This window comes from Canis lupus, chromosome 10 (genome assembly GCF_003254725.2).
Source record: "Canis lupus dingo isolate Sandy chromosome 10, ASM325472v2, whole genome shotgun sequence".
Lineage (NCBI taxonomy): Eukaryota > Metazoa > Chordata > Mammalia > Carnivora > Canidae > Canis > Canis lupus.
The window spans coordinates 44,187,524-44,207,614 of NC_064252.1; the positions used below are offsets into that span (position 1 = coordinate 44,187,524).

General features: G+C 37.3%; 1 long non-coding RNA gene across 4 annotated transcripts in view; it reads right to left on the reverse strand.

The window, feature by feature from the left end:
- The window catches only part of LOC112670455 (uncharacterized), a 61,219-nt gene that overhangs the window by 11,733 nt on the left and 29,395 nt on the right, over positions 1 to 20,091 (reverse strand). For 2 of the 4 annotated variants that reach the window (XR_007413591.1, XR_007413589.1), the window contains one exon: positions 19,123 to 19,263. The exons of the other annotated variants lie outside the window; for them this stretch is intronic. This is a non-coding gene — a long non-coding RNA (uncharacterized LOC112670455). The remainder of the gene's footprint in view (positions 1 to 19,122; positions 19,264 to 20,091) is intronic. 4 annotated transcript variants of the gene reach the window in all.

Consider the following 20,091-nt stretch of genomic DNA (forward strand, 5'->3'; position numbering starts at 1 on the left):
CGTAAAGCTGTATTTCAATAATGAAGCCACAGGAAGAAATGAGAACATGAAAAGGTAAATTAAAAGGTTAATATAAAAACTATAAATATATACCCATTCTCCCAACTTTTAAAACAAAATTAAAAATATTACAACAATGTATTGATAAATTTTTAATATAGAGAGATACAACATGTATAACAAAAAAAAAAGCTTTATAGGAGTAACATTTCTGTATTTCACTGGAATTGAGTTACTATAAAGCTAAAGTAGATTTTGACAAGCTATATACTTGTAAGGCCTATAGTAACCACTGAGAAAATTTTTAAAATACAAAAAATGATTAATAAAAGGAATCAAAATATTACACTAGAAAGTATTCAGTTGTGGGGCACCTGGGTGACTCGGTTAGGTGTCTTTTAATTTCAGCGCAGGTCTTGATTTCAGGGTCATGAGTTCAAGCCCTGTGTTAGGCCCCAACTGGGTGTAAAGCCTACATTTAATTTTTTTTTAATTAAAAATAAAACAGTTGAACAAAGGGAAAAAAAAAAGGTGTATGACATATATAGGAAACAAAGCAAAACACATAAATCCAACCATATAAACAGCAACATTACATGTGAGTGGATTAAACAAATATTATCAGAGTGGATTACCAAAACAAGATTTAAATATATACTGTCCATGGGAGACACATTTTGGATTCAAAAATGAAAATACAATGAAAAAACTACCATGCAAACAGCAACCATCAGAGAGCTGAAGTGGCTAAACAAAGATTTGAAAATAAAAACTTCCTACAGAAAGAGGCTCATTTTATAGTGAGATAAAAGAGAATCCATCAAGAAGCTATTAACAATAGTAAACATTCTGCACCTCACAACACAGCCCATAAATTCTTAACAACTCTGTATTTTGCTGTCAGAATTCTGAAGCAAAACTTGACAGAAGTGACAGGAAAGTAGACAATTCAACAATAATAGAGACATGACCCAACTTTCAACAATGAATAGAAAAAGGCAGAGTCAACAAGGAAATAGAAGACATGAACAGCACTATAAACCAACTACACCTAACATATCTACAGAGCATTCATATACCAACAGCACAATTCTCAAGACCACATGGAACATTCTCCAAGACAGATCATATGCCAGAACACAAAACAAGCCTCAGTAAATGCAAAAGTTATTGAAATAAAAAAATCTGTTCTCTGGTCACAATGGAATGAAATTTCAAATAAGTAACAGAAATCTGGAAAATTCAAAAATGTATAGAAATTAATGCACACCAAAATTTGACCAATGGATCAAAGAGAAAATCACAAGATAAATTAGGAAATCTGTAGAGATATTTGAAAATAAAAATGCAACATACCAAAGCTTATGGAATGCGACTAAAGCAGTACTTAAAGGGAAATCATAGCAGTAAACACCCCTGTGAAAGATACAAAGAAATCAAACTTCACCTTAAAACCTTGGGAAAAGAATAAACCTGAAACAAGCAGGAGAGGTAAAACTTTTTAAAGCCACAATAATCTAGACTGTGCCGCAGCAGACATAAAAGACAAACATAAATCAACGTAATTGATTGGGTCCAAAAATAACAACTTGTGGTCAATTAATGTTTGGCAGAGGTGTGAAGAGAATTCAAATGGGAAAGAATCTCTTCAACAAATGGCACTGGAACAACTAAATATGGTTTGAAAGGAAGTTGAACCTCTATCTTGCACAATATACAAAATTTAACTTAACAGGGATCAGAGACCTCTATGGTACTGAATAAGGTAACTGATGTGTGCTATAATATGGATGAACCTTAAAAACATTATGCTAAGTTAAAGAAGCCAGTCACAAAAGACTGCATGTATGATATTCATATTTATATATGAAATGTCCAGAAAACTTATATCTATAGGAACAGAAAGTAAATTAGTGGTTGGATAAGACAGGATGTTTCCAGGGACTGGGAGTGATAGATGTTTGTACGGGGTTTCTTTTGGTATGGTGAAAATGTCCTAAACTTGATTTGGTGATGGTTGCAGAACTCAGTGAATATACTAAATTATAATTCACAAAATATACAATTTATCCATTTAAAGTATACATCTCAATAAAGCATTTTATAGATGGTATTTCTATCATCTATAAAGGAACAACAAATATAAAAGTAAATAACAAGACAATAGGAATATGAAAAAGCCAATAGAGCTCAGGAAAGAAATAATAGAAACATTTCACAAATGAAGTTTAAAGGAGAAAAAAATTACAGGAGGAAAGAGACAACAGGAAGAGTTAAAAGGACTCTTTAGGAAAAAAAATGTTAACTATGGGAAGCTAGGCAAAGAAGATCCAGTATATTTATAATAAGAATCTGTGAAGAATAAAACCAAAGGAATTGAATAGGAAGATAGTCCTAAAGTGATAATTCAATACAACTACTGAAATAATAAGATTTGAACTTACATATTGGAGAGGCATCCCAAATACTTGTACAATTGACCCGTAATAGCCACTACTGAGAAATACTCTATTTAAACTACTGACTTTTAAAGGAGAAGAAGAAAGTAAGGTTTTGGTCATTCAGGCAAAAACTCCAGGTCATCTGTATGGGAAAGAAAATTGAGGTAGTATTGGGATTTTATCCATTACACTTTGTGGATAATGAAGAAGAAATGAAGAAATGAAGTGGTGTATTTAATATATTTAAAGAGTGGAAATGTGAACCAAGGATTTTATATTCAGCCAACTGAACTTCCAGAAATAAGACTATATATAAAGTTATGATTATGTAAAATATTAGAGAATATTGTAATGAGTAATCTATTGAACAACAAGCTTCATACACCAGGAAATGATTGGAGAATTTCCAATATGAGGCTTTTGGAAGTATGTAATATATTTACCCTTAAAACTAAATCCAGGAGATCCCTGGGTGGCTCAGCGGTTTCGCGCCTGCCTTTGGCCCAGGGCGCGATCCTGGAGTCCTGGGATTGAGTCCCGCGTTGGGCTCCTGGCGTGGAGCCTGCTTCTCCCTCTGCCTGTCTCTCTCTCTCTCTCGCTATCATAAATAAAAACAAATCTTTAAAAAAAAAAAAAAAAAACTAAATCCAATTCTGGTCAGCAAAAAAAATTATAGAATAGGCAGTTCCAAGGGCACATTCTGCAACCCCCGCCATCCCCTACACACACAATTGGAAAAAAAAAAAAAATCAAGCATAAACTGTCAACTTTTTCATAATTATGGAAAATTATGGAAAAGTCAAAAGTTAACAACCAAGGAAATACTGAATCAAGAAAAGAATTTAAGAACAGTAGGAAATCTTTTTGCCATTTTTATTTGCCTTTGTCCTGCCCCCTTCCTGAGTGTGTGGTAGTCTTAAAAACAGCAGCCTGCTTTCCCAGTGGAGGAATCCTACTCTCAGATACTGGAGAGAGCAGAATAGACTATTTGCAGAGAACTGTTTGTTCTTACCTGTCTGGGCATTACTTGAAGAACTGAAACAGGGAATTCATTTCTGTTTTGCCTAAGAAGAAAAGCAGCAGGCATTCCTTAAAAACTTTTTAAGGTCAATAAGCAACATGCAGCCACTCGGGGCAAAAGATTATGGTTAAAGTATACAATAGAGCACCAGAGCCTGTGAGGATAACCTGGGGAGAGAGTTTCTTTGCTATATTCAAAGCGACACTTTTACACTGAGGAATTTCAAAAGTTACGTGAATATCCAAGATAGGATGCATGGTCTGAAACGATCAGAGAAGACTCGAAGCTTTCACTTCAAGCTGATCTCTATGTTCAGTGAAAGCAAGAAATGAAGGTGAAGGCAGAGGTGTAGATACCCTGACCAAGTATCCCAGTCCAGAGTGACAGGGGCTTTTATTCTGCCTATTTCCCTCCTCCCTCTCTCTCTTTTGGTGTTCTAGGAAATTTCTATTAAAAGCTGAACACAAGCTAAATGTACAGACACTTCAAAGCATGAAGGATAAGAAAATACAGACTTTACAAAAATTGTTCAAAAAAGTCACTGAACAGCTATACCAACATCATTCAATAAAAAAATAAATAAAAAAAAGAAAGGCTGTAGGGAGGGTAAAGAACCTGGTTTCCTGAGTTAACACATTATAATATAAAAATATCCAGTTTACAACAACAACAAAAAATAATGAAGCATGTAAACAACTTATGACTGGCCCATTCACAGCAGAAATTAACAGAAACTCTCTATGAGGAACACACACATTGGACTAGCTAGACAAACTTTAAGTCAACTGTTTTAAATATATTAAAATGCTTTTATGAAAAACATGGACAAAAGCTATAGGAAACCAGAAGAACAAATTATAAACAGGATATCAATAAAAAGATAAAAAAAAATAGGGCAGTTCAGTGCTACCTTCAGCTCAGGGCGCGATCCTGGAGACCTGGGATTGAGTCCCACGTCAGGCTTCCTGAATGGAGCCTGCTTCTCCCTCTGCCTGTGTGTGTCTCTGCCTCTCTCTCTCTCTCTCTCTGTCTCTCATAAATAAATAAATTTTTTTAAATGATAAAAATTATAAAAAGGAACTATGTAGGAAATTCTGCAGCTGAAAAGTACAATAACTAAAATGAAAAATTCACCAGAGTGTTTCCATTGCAGATTTTAGCAAGCAGAAGAACGAACTGGTGGATGTAAAGATGAGTCAATTTCTATTATCAAGTCTGAGTAACAGGAAAAAACAATGAAGAAAAATGAACAGAGCCTAAAAGACCCGTGGCACCTAGTTCAACCCCACCATGATATGCAAAATGAGAATTCCAAAGAAGAACAAAAAAAATTTAAACAGTGGCTGGGGGAAAAAAAAAAAAAAAAAAAAACAGTGGCTGGTCCCAATTTTGATAAAAGACACAAATCTATATTTAAGAAACTTAACACCTTCAAGAAGGATAAACACAAAGAAATCCCCATTACAATCGAATTGTTGAAAACCAAGGACAAAGAGAGAAACTTGAAAGCAGTCAGAGAATCAACTTACCATGTACAAGGAATCCTCAATAATGTTAACAAATTTCTCCTAAAAAACCATGGAGACAAAGTGGAGTGACATTTTTAAAGTAATGACAGAAAAAATATCAACAAGGAAGTTTATATTTGGGATAACTTTATTTTTTTAAGATTTTATTTATTTATTCATGGGGGGGGGGGGGGGCGGGCAGAGACACAGGCAGAGGGAGAAACCGGCTCCATGCAGGGAGCCCGACATGGGACTGGACTGGGGTCTCCAGGATCATGCCCTGAGCTGAAGGCTGCGCTAAACCCCTGAGCCACCCGGGGGCTCTAGAGCATTCTGTTCTTTTTTTTCTTTTTATTTTATTTTATTTTTTTTTATGATAGGCACACAGTGAGAGAGAGAGGCAGAGACACAGGTAGAGACACAGGCAGAGGGAGAAGCAGGCTCCATGCACCGGGAGCCCGACGTGGGATTCGATCCTGGGTCTCCAGGATCACGCCCTGGGCCAAAGGCAGGCGCCAAACCGCTGCGCCACCCAGCGATCCCGAGCATTCTGTTCTTAACAAGACTTGCCCTCAGGAAAAACTATTACCAAAGCCTAACCTGCTGGGCTTTTATCAGGGCTTAATGGCCCTGGGAAAAGGATATCCTCAACTCCAGCCCCCTCTTGCCATCTCGTCCCACCTCAGAGAGGGGGGAAGCATGTGTGATGTTCACAGTCCAGAAGTACAGTCTCACTAGAACTTAGAGAAATAACCATAGGAACAAAACACTTTGCCTCCTCCCACATCTTAGCACATTCTTAAAGGTCTAAGGCTGTTCATTACTAAGTTGGAAGAATGACACTACCCAACTTCAAGACCTATGATAGAGCCACAGTAATCAAGATAGTGTAGTGTTGGATAAAGAATAGACAAATAGATCAATGGAACAGAATGAAAAGCCCAGAAATGAACCCACATAAGTTTAGTCCACTGTTCTCAACAAAGGAGCAAAGGCAATACAGTGGAGCAAAGATAGGGCTCTTCAATAAATGATGCTGGAAAAACTGGATATCTACATGCAAAAACAAAAAGAAAAGAAAAGAAAGGAAAAGAAAAGAAAAGAAAAGAAAAGAAAAGAAAAGAAAAGAAAAGAAAAGAAAAGAAAAAAAGAAAAGAAAAGAAAAAGAAAAGAAAAAAATCTAGACCAGACTTCACACCCTTCACAAAAATTAACTCAAAATGTATCACAGAACTAAAGGCAAAACACAAAACTATAAAACTCCTAAAAGATAATGTAAGAGAAAAATCAGATGACCTTGGGTATGGTGATGAGTTTTTAGACATGCCATCAAAGAGTCCATGAATGAAAGAATTAATAAGCTGGACTTCATTACAATTAAAAGTTTATTTTTTAAAAAAATTTATTTATTCATGAGAGACACAAAGAGGAGGGGCAGAGACATAGGCAGAGGGAGAAGCAGGCTCCCTGCATAGAGCCCGATGTAGGACTCAATCCCAGGACCCCGGGATCACGACTTGAGTTAAAAGGCAGACACTCAACCACTGAGCCACCCAGGTGCCCCACAATTAAAAGTTTCTGCTCTGTGAAAACAAATGTCAAGAGAATGAGGAGACAAATTAAAACTGGGAGAAAATTTTTCAAAAATACACATCTGACAAAGGACCATTATCCAAAATATACAAAAACTCTTAAAACTCAGCAATAAGAAAACAAACAACCCAATTAAAAGATGGGCCAAAGAGCTGAACAGGCACCTCACCAAAAAACATATACATATGATAAATAAGCACATGAAAAGATGTTGCTCCTCAAGTGTCATCAGGGAAATGCAAATTGAAACAGTGATAAACCACTACATCCTTATTAGAATGGCCAAAATCCAAAACACAACACCAAACTCTGGTGAGGAGGTGGAGCAACAGGAACATGCATTCATTGCTGGTAAGAATGCAAATTGGTACAGCCAGCTTAGGCGACAGCCCAGCAACTTTTTAGAAAACTAAACATGCTCTTGCCATACAACCCAGGAATTACATTCCTCACTATTTACCAAAAGGAGCTGAAAACTTATTTCCATACAAAATCTAACACATGAATATTTACAGCAGCTTTATTCATACTTGCTAAAACTTATGAGCTGTCATGAATGTCTTTAGTAAGTGAATGAATAAAAACTGTGGTATATCCAGACAACAAGTAGTATTCAGTCCCAGAAAGAAATGACCTTTTTTTTTTTTTTTTTTTTTTTTTACATTGGAGAAATGAGCTATTGAGCAATAAAAAAACATGAAGGAAATTTAAGTGCATATTACAAAGTGAAAGAAACTAGTCTGAAAAGGCTACAACTACAGGACATTCTGGAAAAGACAGTATGATGGAGACAATAAGAAGAGTGATTACCAGGGGCTAAAGGAGAGGGAGGTATGAAAAGGTACAGCAGAGAGGATTTTTAGGGCAGTGAAACTACTCTGTATGATACTACAATAATGAATACATGTCATTATACACTTGTCCAAACCCATAGAAAAGTCAACACCAAGAATGAGCCCTAATATAAATTATGGATTTTGGGTAATAATGATGTGTCAATGTAGGTCATCAGTTGTAACAAATGTACTACTCTGGTAGAGAGTGCTAATAATGGGGGAGGCTGTGCATAAGTGGGAACATAGAATATGTACCTTCCACTCAATTTTCCTGTAACATTTAAAACTACTCTAAAAAATAATTTCTGAGGTGCCTAGATGGTTCAGTCAGTTGAGCATCTCAAGGTCCTGGGATCAAGCCCTGAATGGGGCTTTGCACTCAGCAGGGAGTCTGCTTATCCCTCTCCTCCTCCTTCTGCCCCTACCTCTACTTGTACACATATACTCTCTCTCTCAAATAAATAAATAAATAAATAAATAAATAAATAAATAAATAAGTAAATAAAATCTTTAAAAATAATAATTTCTATTTTGGGGGTGCCTGGGTGGTACAGTTAATTAAACGTCTGACTCTAAGTTTCAGCTCAGGTTGTGATCTCAGGGTCATGAGATCAAACCCCACATCTGGCTCCATGCTCAGTTTGGAGTCGCTTAAGCCTGTCCCCCTGTCCCTCTGCCCCTCTCCGTGTCTCTCTCTATTAAAATAAATAAGTAAATCTTTAAAAAATAACTTATATTTTTTAAAAAGAGAGTATCTCAAATTAATAAGCTAACATTACATGTTAAGTCATAAAGGAAGAGCAAATGAAACTGAAATCTAGCAGGAGATACTAAATATTAAAGCAGAGATAAATGAAATAGAAATTGATATTGATGAAACCGAAAGTGGTTCGTTGAAAAGATCAACAAAATTGGTGAACTGATAGCTAGACCAATAAAGAAAGAGAAAAGATGTGAATAAATAATATCAGAAATGAACATTAGGACATTACTGAAATTAAAAGCAATATTATAAGAGAATATTATGAATTATACACCAAGAAACAAGGTAACACAGATGAAATGGACAAATTCCTAGAAAATATACAACTTACCAAAACTGACTCAAGAAGGTCTGGAAAATCTAAACAGACCTGAATTGGGTAGAGATTGAGTTAGTCCATTTTAAAAAAGAGACAGATTGAATTAGTAATAAAATCTTCCAACAACAGCAAAAAAATCCAGCACCATCTGGTTTACCAGTGAATTCTATCAAACATTTAAAGAACTAATCCTTCAAAAACCCTTCCAAAAAATAGAAAAGAAGGAAACAACTTCTAATATATTCTATGAGGCCATATTACCCAGGTACAAAGCCAGACACAGTAAGAACAAGAAACCAATGTCACTTATAGGTATATGGGGGCACCTGGGTGGCTCAGTCAGTTAAGCATCTGCTTATGGCTCAGGTCATGATCCCATGGTCCTGGGTCCAGCCCCCTGCTCCAAGAGGAGCCTGCTTCTCCTTCCTTTGCCCCGTCCCCACTCATGTGCTCTCTCTCTCTCTCAAATAAATAAATAAATAAATAAATAAATAAATAAATAAATAAATAAAATCTTTTTCTTTTAAAGTATAGATGCAGGGCAGCCCGGGTGGCTCAGCGGTTTAGCGCCGCCTTCAGCCCAGGATGTGATACTGGAGATCTGGGATTGAGTCCCACATCGGGCTCCCTGCATGGAGCCTGCTTCTCCCTCTGCCTGTGTCTCTGCCTCTCCCTCTCTCTGTGTCTCTCATGAATAAACAAAAATCTTTTAATAAATAAATAAATAAATAAATAAATAAATAAATAAATAAATAAATACATAATAAAGTATAGATGCACAAATTCTCCACGAAGTACTTGCACAGTAATCCAACAGCATAATAAAAGGATTTTGCAGTACCAAATAGGATTTATTCCAGGATGCAAAGATGGTTCAACATTACAAAAAAAAAAAAAAAAATCAATTTAGTAGAAAAAAATTACCTAACACAATCATCTCAATTGGTGCAGAAAAAGCTTTTGAACATATCTAATGCACTTGCATAATAACACTCAGAAAACTGGGATGGGAAAGAACTTCCTCATGATGATTTATGTAAAACATCAAAGCTATTCATACTCAATGGTCAAAGACTGAAGTTTCCCCCTAAGATCAGGAACAAGACAAGGATGCATGATTTCACCACTGTTATTCAACATTGTACTGGTAGTTCTTGCCAAGAACAATTAGGCAAGAAAAAGAGTGGAAAGGCATCCAAATTGGGAAGAATCAATTTATCTCTATTTGCAGATGACATGATCCTATGAATGGAAAATCCCAAAGAATACACAAACAGCCAGAAAAAAATTAGTATTAGAACTAATAAATAAATTTAGCAAAGTTGCAGTGTATAAGATTAACACAAAAAGAAATCTGCCGTGTGCTGACAATACACTAGTAAAGAACAATCAGAAAAGAAAATTAAGAAAACAATTAAATGTACAATAGCATCCAAAGAATAGAATACCTAGGAATAAACTTAAATATTTGTACACTGAAAACTATACAACATCACTGAAATGAAGACAAAAAAATTGAAATTATATTCATGAATTGGCAGATATAATCTTTTAGGATAGCAGTACTATGAAAAACAATCTACAGACTCAATACAATCCCTATCAAAATTCCAATGCCCCTTTTTTGGCAAAAATGGGAAAAACTAATCCTCAATATAATCCATATGAATTACAATTCAACAACAAAAATGAGCAAATGACTTGAATAGCTATTTTCTCAAAGAAGGTACGTGATAGCCAACAATCATATGAAAGACGCTTAACAGCATTAGTCATAGGTAAATGCAAATCAAAATCACAATGAGGTACCACTTCATTCCCACTAGAATGACTATACATTTTTTTAAAAAAGCAAAGAACAAGTGTTAGTATGAATGTAGATTACATTACATTGCTTGTACATTATTGGTGAAACGTAAAATGGTACAGCTGCGGTGGAAAATAATTGGGTAGTTCCTTAAAGAGTTAAACATAGAATTACCATGTGACTCAGCAATTGAATTCTAACTGAAAACAGCTACTCAGACAAACGTGTATATGCATGTTCACAGCAGCATTATTCATAATAGCCAAAAGATGGAAACAACTAAAAATCCATCAATGGATGAATGGATAAACATTGAGATATACAGTAGAATATTATTCAGTAACAGAAAATAATGAAGTACTAATACAAACTACAGCATGAATGAATCTCAAAAGCATTATTCCACATGAAAGCAGACACAAAGGTCACATACTGTAGGATTCCTTTTACAGGAAATATCCAGAACAGGTAAATCCATAGAGCAGACTGGTGGTTGCAGAGGGCTGGGGGAAGACGGTGTGTGTCGTGAGTACAGGGTTTCCTTTTGGGGTGATGAAAACATATTAGAACTAGATAGAGGGCAGCCCAAGTGGCTCAGCGGTTTAGCACCACCTTCAGCTCAGGACGTGACCCACGTCGGGCTCCCTGCAGGGAGCTTGCTTCTCCCTCTGCCTGTATCTCTGCCTCTCTCTCTGTGTGGGTCTCTAATGAATAAATAAAATCTTTAAAATAAAAAAAAAGAGAACTAGATAGAGGAGTTGGTTGTACAACATTTTGAATGTACTCAATGTTACTAACTCATATACTTTAAAATCATTTTTATGTTATCTGAATTTCACTTGAATTTTTAAAAAAATGTAAATTCAAGTTGTGGAAATAAGGGTTACAGAATAGTTTATAATAATTACATGCTCTGACACCAACCTCCCACACAGTAGAAGATTCACATGTTACTCTTGACTCCCCCAAAACTTAACTACTAACAGCCTACTCTTTATCAGGCTCCTTACCAATAACGTATTTGTACTATATCCTGTATTCTTATGACAAAGTAAGCTAGAGGAAAGAAAATATTTAAAAACTCATAAGTGGGGTAGCCCACGTGGCTCAGCGGTTTAGCGCCTTTAGCCCAGGGAGTTATCCTGGAGACCCAGGATCGAGTCCCACCTCAGGCTCCCTGCATGGAGTCTGCTTCTCCCTCTATGTCTCTTGTGAATAAATAAATAAAATATTTTAAAAAAATTCATGAGTGGGAGAAAATGCATTTACAATACTATACTGTATCAAAAAAATCCACATGTAAATGGACCCATGTAGTCCAAACCCCTGCTGTTCATGGGGTAGCTGTATTTTGACCAATAAAAGATTAAGAAGTAACACTGCAAGTTTTAGGACCCTGCCTTAAGCGACCAACAGCTTCCACTTTCTGACCCTCAACTACTTGCTTTTATTTTAAAAATTTTTGTTATTATTTTTAAATTTTATTTTTTTTAATTTCATTCATTTATTCATGAGAGACACAGAGAGGCAGAGACATAAGCAGAGGGAGAAGCAGGCTCCCTGTGGGGAGCCCAATGCAGGACTCCATCCTAGGACCTTGGGATCACAACCTGACCCAAAGGCAGACACGCAACCACTGAGCCACCCAGGCATCCAAGTACTTGCCTTTAGAACATGGCTACTCAGGGATCCCTGGGTGGCGCAGCGGTTTGGCGCCTGCCTTTGGCCCAGGGCGCGATCCTGGAGACCCGGGATCGAATCCCACGTCGGGCTCCCGGTGCATGGAGCCTGCTTCTCCCTCTGCCTGTGTCTCTGCGCCTCTCTCTCTCTCTCTCTCTGTGACTATCATAAATAAATAAAAATTAAAAAAAAAAAAAAAAAAAAAGAACATGGCTACTCAGAGGTGGACACCTGTAGTCTGTAGGTCCGAGCAGTCCTGTGGAGAGACACATGCAGCCAACAGCCAACAGCCCTGGCTTAGTTTTCTACCTCCAGCTAGTACCAGCTTGCCAGCCACGTGAGTGAGTGACCCACTTGGAGGTGGATTCTCCAGTTCGAGTGTCTGAGCCTCATTGAGAAGAGAGAAGCCATCTCTCTTGAGCCCAGCCAAAACTGCAGATTCACAAAAGCATTATTTTGTTGTGGTTCTAAGCTTCAGAGATTTGGGTTGCTTTGTCCTACAGAAACAGCTGAAACACCCTTCTTTGATTTTGCTCTTCTGTGTGTCACCTCACTTTTGACAGAGATCTCATTTTTTTTAAAACCAGAACTTATGTTCCTGAGCCTTTCTCTGTTTTGGCCACTTGTTTTGTGAGTAGTAACTTGTAACCAAGTTCTAATAACTTATTAAAATATTTAAAATATGTGAGAATAGGATTGTCCTAAATTTTTATGTTTTGGGTGACTTTTTTCTGATGAGAGATCTTCATCTGTGATTTGTTGTTCATGCTTTTTTTCTTTTATCTTTTTTTGAAACTGTTGATTCCTTTCTGACCAACAATTACTTTTTATTTATTTTTATTTTTTAATTTTTAATTGTATTTATTTATTTATTTATTTTTTCAACAATTACTTTTAAATGAGAAGAATTATTCTTGAAATTGTCCTTTGCAGGAGTTTTGGAAGAGGCTAGTACTGGGTTTCAGGCTAGCAGGAAATCCCTTACAACACAGGATGGTATGTGTGAAGGACATATTTTCACTTTCCATTCTCCCAGCCATAAGAGATTAGTGTCCCTCATGGTGGGACAATACAGAGTCTCTGGCCCAGGTTGCTTTGCCTCCTGCACACAGTTTCAGTGTGTCACTCACCCTTTGCCTCTTCCACATCTTTCTGGTAGCAGACTAAGTCAGGGTGACGCCAGGGTGGTTGGGTTTTCCCACCAGATGTTTTGCCACCCATGCTAGGCATTTTCCTACATGACATACAGAGGTCCTGTGTGCAAGTCATTCCCAAAAGATGCTGCTGCATAATCTTCATTTCTATAAAAAAATTTTTTAAGGCATTTAAGATATTTTTTTTAGTAGGCTGCACACCCTCTGTGGAGCCAAACATGAGGCCTGAACTTACTACCCTGAGATCAAGACCTGAGCTGAGGTCAAGTGTCAAACACTTAACTGACTGGTCCACCCAGGTGTCCCAAATTTTTAAAATTTTGAATCATGTGTGTTTTATCGTACCCATTTATAACATTCTATTTGCACTATAGATGAATGAAGCCAAGATAAGTTGGTTTTGTGCTTAGTTCAGATTTTTAAAAATAATAATCATACTAGGTAGATTAATTGTAACACTCAGCTGGGGAACAATGAGCCGACTTGATTTAAATACTGATACCTCCACAACAGCTAAAGTCCCTTCTTCACTGTCTCCTATATCACTACCTAATGGTGTCCAGGATAAATCTTAACACCAAGTGTCGAAGGCCTTTCATAGCACTGAAGTGTGTAGTGAGGAATGCAGCCAGGAACAGGCCTAACTATTTAACACAGACTAGTAGTCCAGACTTTTACTTGATCTCAGTTGAAAAAAATGTTAAATCTAACACCTTTCCTATTTTCGAGCTCTATTTTCTCTTAACAGCTATAGTTCTCAATTCCCACACATCTGAGCGATGTGCCACATCTGTCAGCACATTTGCTGTTACAGGGATTCTTAATCGCAAGCTCCCAGTTTCTCAAGGTGTGTTCTACTGATGCTTACATGCAGTAGAATCTTAGACAAGCCTTTGGACAGTATTGCACTCAATTGTTCAAAGACTTAAGGCCTCCCCTCAAATGTACTGGATCAGTCCGTAGGGTTGAAACCAGGGAGTCAATCCCTTTAACAAAAGCCCTCGGTCTTCAAGCTCAAGTTTGAGAACCACTGCCTAGGACATCATTTTAGGCTTAGAAGTTGAGATTGAAAAACTCAACAATAGGGCAATTCTTATCTTCCCCATCTCCACCTCTATCTGGTGAGAATCCTTGCTCAGAGCAAGAGCTTGTTTCTCTTTTGGTCACTCTCGGTGATCTCAGAAAATCTCCATCAGTGTTCCATTTCCCCAGCTCATTAGCCCCAGCAGGGTGTTCCTGTGTCATTTTGTGTGTAAGTTATAGAATATGAAGTCAAAACATGATTTTCTGAACTAAGCAGCCTCTAATGCCTATGGCACAAACTCAATTTTTTTCTTTTTTTAAAGATTTTATTTATTTATTAATGAGAGACAGACACAGGCAGAGGGAGAAGCAGGTCCCATGCAGAGAGCCCAATGTGAGACTAGATCCTGGGTCTCCAGGATCACACCCCGGGCTGAAGGTGGCGCTAAACCGCTGGGCCACCGGGGATGCCCCAAACTCGATTCTAATTAATTCCTATGAACAGAGTCCTCTGCGTTCCTGAAAGTTGTATTCATGTCATTTCATAATGTAGCTAACCACTTCCTCCTTAATAAAAAGTAAGCTAAGATTTAAAAAGACCAATTGATTAAGCTCTAGCATTTTAATCTTTGATAAAGGGCCAATGGGGGACATTTTCAGAGAAACTTCATCAAAAGAGTGATAGGACTCAAAGGAAAAAAGCTATGCAGAAACTATCTAAAAATTCAGACATCTAACAGGTAACAAAATGAAATTATAGTACATCTTCTGTCTCATTGTAACATTTAAAGGCCATGCTTCAGGTTTGCCACAGCTCAGTTCTACTTTTAAACTTCCTCCTTCTATTTTTCTTGCTTAGAAAGGGACTCATTTGCTTTTGTGATAGGTTTCTGCTCTCCGAGAATAAATATTTCCATTCTGTTCCTTGGTAACTGCACTCTAAGAACATGATGTAATTGCATGCTATTTTGGGTTTGGAACTATTTTTACACAATATTTGCCTTTGTCCTGGCTCTCTGGTTTTGTCAAGTGATTTAAGCCAATGCCGCTACTCAGTGTGAGCCAAGACAGGCAGCATCAGCATCACTTGCGAGCTTGTTAGAAATACAAATGCTCAAGCCCCACCATAGACTTACTGAATCCAAATTTCAAGGAGATGGCATTCTGAATTTCAACAATGCTTCCAAGAGATTGTACTATATGCCACGAGTTGTAATGGAAGCAGTTATGAAAGGATTTAGCCTTGTGCTAAGAAAAAGAACATCTACCCTTTTGAGATGATCATCTATTTTCTTCTGAAAATGAACTGACACATTTAATTGTTAGATTCCCATTTTCAACTATTTCAGAAATCAATGAAGAGACTATACCAAAATTATACTGATCATCTAATGTTTACATTTATAATTCCAAGAGTTTGGGATTTTTGTTCCTTTGGTCATTACTATGAACACTAATTATCTCTGCATATTATTAAAGATGATTTTGTTAATTGTTCATTTTGGATTGTGCAAATATAGGCTATCCTCATATTTAAGATTATTGTGATAAAATTACCGTCTTTATGGTTGTAGAACTTCTTTTTACTTCAGTATATATTTTGAATAGAATGAGTTAATTACTCTATATTGTATCAACTTGACTGTGAACACCTTGAGGGTGGGGACTAAGTTTTCTTCAGGTTTTCAATTTCCTTCTTACTGTGTAGCCTGGTATTTAGGTTAAAAAAGAGCTTAAAAGATTTGTATGGAATTTGAGTAAAACAACAACAGCAACAACAAAAACAGAAAACCTATTCCAATAATGAATTTAATCTTGGTTTGATATGCGTCTTTGTGGTCAGAGTAATAAACCCTACATACATATATAGATATAGATATCTAGATATCTTTTCATTTTACAAAATACTTTCACCTGGGATCCCTGGGTGGCACAGCGGTTTGGCGCCTGCCTTTGGCCCGGGGCGCGATCCTGGAGACCCGGGATCAAATCCCACGTCGGGCTCCCGGTGCATGGAGCCTGCTTCTCCCTCTGCCGGTGTCTCTGCCTCTCTCTCTCTCTCTCTCTCTCTCTCTCTCTCTCTCTCTCTCTCTCTCTCTCTGTGTGTGTGTGTGTGTGTGTGTGTGTGTGTGTGTGACTATCATAAATAAATTTAAAAAAAAATAAAAAAAAATACTTTCACCTAAGTTTTCCTGTTTGGGCCTCAAAAAGTGTTGCGTAATTAGTGCAAAAGTTAGCACCCCCATTTTGCAAATGGGAAAACTGAAGTGCCAAGAAATTAAATCTTTTTACCCTATAGGGTTGCTCATCTATAAGCAGGTGGGTGGCAGGGTGGAAGTTCTATGATCTTTAAGCTTCTTTCCTTTAAATATGTTAAGGTTTAAAAAAATTAAGATGTTAGGGTTTAGTTATTCTACTCCAATATTCAAAGTAGCCATGCAGATCAAAATTTACTCGATGCCAGAGCAACCTTAGAGAAGTGTTCATACAGTTTTAGATACAGGATTACTAATTAACGCTTGAGTCAGGGTTTTTCAACGTTGTCACTATTTATATTTTGGATTAGATAATCCTTTGTTATATGGGAGTTGACTGTCCTGTGTATTGTGGAACGCAGGGTAGAGGGTAGAGAAGTTATAGGGTAGAGAAGTTATTCCCTACTCCCCTCATGACCAACTCAATAAACGGTGTGGCTAAATAAAAGAAAGTAGCATACTGAGAATGCAGACAACTGACCAGTGAACCTTTCACAGACCAGATGAGGAAATGCACATTGTTCCCCTGCACCTCAACCCTTACCCCAGTTTGTTTATGTTAAGTGTCCTGTCTGAATGACACTGACAGAGACAGTTGGACAATGTTTGCTACAATTGTGGAGACAGTATGTATTGCCATCTAAAATATTTTCTAAATATGTTTCGTAAGAGTATTACCCAATTCTGAGGAAACAAGAGTTGCTTCTCAGTCCAAACAAAGGCCATAGGACAGTTCTAATAATGACTTAACTCTAACTTGTTCAGTCATATCCATTGAAAAAAAAAAAAAAAAAGGGGGGGGGGTACCTCATGGGTCAGTCCAATTAGCACGCCAGAAAGGCTGGTTGCTGTGAGGTTCTGGAACCGGCCTCTGGGAAACTTGTCATATATTCCTTACTGCTCAAACCAGTTCTGCCTATTGACCCAAATCTTCAATCTTTATATAATTGTTGAGATTGGATAACTCACCTGTCTACTTGACTGTCTTTCTACTTACTCTGTTCAGCTCTAGATGAGAGGTACCACTTTCTCTGAGTGTTAAATAACTATTCTGACTTATGGAATGACACAATTTTAGGACTCACCAAAGAAAGACTGGAGGCACAGTGGCAAGGAATGTGGGTCTGAGCAAGGGCAGTACCAGATAAGATGGAAGAAAGCAAAGAAAGTTGCTAGACATATTTGGGGAAAGGGTAGGGTTTGAGGATTGACTGGATGTGGTGCTCAGGTGCTGGAGGTGGGTAGAAGGGGTAGTTGAAAATAACTAACCTGAGTACCTTTCCTTAACCAATCTAGGAGATCCAAGGAAAGAAGTGGTAGTGTGTGTGTGGGGGGGGGAGGGGGGGATGATGGAGAGAAGAGAATACAAGAGGAATTAAGAAAAAAAAAATATTAGCAGTTCTAAATGCTGTAAAGGAGTTAAAGGTGAATGAAGATAAGAAGAGACAATGCAAAGGTCATTAACAATTATCAAGGGAACCAATTCCATAGTGCCCTCAGTACTAAAACCCTACTTTCATTACCTGTAATTGAAAAACACAATCATATGATGGATTTTGGTTGAGTTATGAACTTATTTATATGCAGTCTTTTAATGGTCCAAAAGTAAATCACCTGTTTGATGAATCACCATTATTGAATAAAAATATATAATAAAATGGAACTGCTCCGGAAAACCCATCATGTACTGTCATGTTGGTCTTTGGGAGAGAAACCAAATATTGGGTGGTTATAGGAATGAACTGAGGCATAAGAAGGGAATAGGTAAGGGATATGAATAATTTCAGAGAAATTTAGAAGGGACAGGAGAAACCACTGCTTAGGTTGTCAGAGGCAGGCTGGAACTGCTCTTGCTGAGGAGGATCTGAGGTACCCTGCAGAGACCAGGACAGTCTCTGGATTTTTTTTTTAATGGAATATGCTGTTAATAAATAAACTGCATACTTTTCATCAGACTAACAATGATTTTGATGGTTGATCTGCTGAGGGAATATGGTTTTGAAAATAGACATTTGAAGGTAATATTGAAATGATTGAATTTCTATGACCTGATTACTATATCCTAAAGAGCTAGGGGAAAGTAGACAGTGGGAGGAAGACTTGATTGGCTATTTTTATTGTTATTTTTCTGGTTTTAAGAAAAAGGTAAGTAACAGTCAATCATAAAAATAGGAAACATGACAAGTAGGAATGTCATGTAATCTCATCTTTCAGTGATTACCTCTTTCAAGATTTGGTGCATTTCCCCCCAATTTTTATTATCTAAACATAAACTAAGTTTATATAAAAATGGGATACTTCAGTACATTCTATTTTGCAACTCTCATTTCACCCCATTTAGCTATATAGCTTGCACATTTTTCCACATCAGTATCTGTAGAGCTACCTCTCTAATGATTGCGAAGTATTTTATTGTACTGCTACTATGTATGAAAAATATTTCCTGGGGATCCCTGGGTGGCTCAGCGGTTTAGTGCCTGCCTTTGGCCCAGGGCTTGATCCTGGAGACCCAGGGTCGAGTCCCATGTCGGACTCCCTGCATGGAGCCTGCTTCTCCCTCTGCCTGTGTCTCTTCCTCTCTCATTCTCTCTCTCTCTCTCTCTCTCTCTCTCTCTCTCTCTCTCGAATAAATAAATAAAATGTTTAAAAAAAAAAAGAAAAATATTTCCTAATAAGGCAAGTGTGAAGGAGAAAAGTCTCTGGACTTTTCTTTTTAGCATACCTCAAATATTTTATGAAGAACTTGTCCTGTGTTTTCGGCTCCACAGAAGTAAAATGTGGACTGCTCTGAGCTAGCAAGCTTGGCAATGCCTTTCTTCTCTTTCATAAAAGAGGAGGTGGCCAAGTCTCTAAATAAAGATCTCTGGGTAAAGAAAAAAAAAAAATCTTGAACAAGTACCAGATTTTGTGTGATCATAAAATGTAAAGCATATATTACACATTAGGAAATGGCTTGAAGAGCTCTCTTAAATTTAATTGTATGATAAAAAATATCACTGAATATATCACTCCCACTGAAATGTCTGAGGCTAGGGATAAAAATTCTTCAGTGCTTCCAGTTTTAAAGTATGTTCCAAGTAAAAGGATTAATTGGGAAGCCATCCCACAGAATAAAGGATATGACTTTGCTTGGTGGGAAGGAGTTGGCTAGGCTAGAGAGGACATATGGCTCCCTTTGCTATTTCTTTGGTGGTGCAGATCTTTCAGGTGGCTTCCCTTCCCTCAGAGACCACTGACAGGGTCTTTCCTCTCTACTTTTCACTCCTTCGGAGTGGCGCCACACTCCTTAGCCTCCTCCTCCCAGGTCCCTCCAAGCAAATGAGTTAAGATACCTCTTTCATGAAACTATCTACTTTTCTTCCATTAAATGTATTGGGGGAGAGTGTTCTTTTGCCCTTTTTTCTTATTCATGATATAAATTCTTTTTCATGTATGTTTAAACCAACTGACTTAAATTTGTGCTAGTTCTTAGCTTCCTTGTGAAATTCCTTTTAAGATTGTTTTCTATGTTTTAAATTACACAAAAATAAAAATTTAATCTCTTATAAAAACAAAACTAAAAATAAAGCAGGCTGACTCTCATAAGGGGAAAATCCTGATCAAGAAAACTAGAAACAGGGGGGCACCTGAGGGGCTCAATGGTTGTGCATCTGCCTTTGGCCCAGATCCTGATCCCAGGGCCTTGAGATCA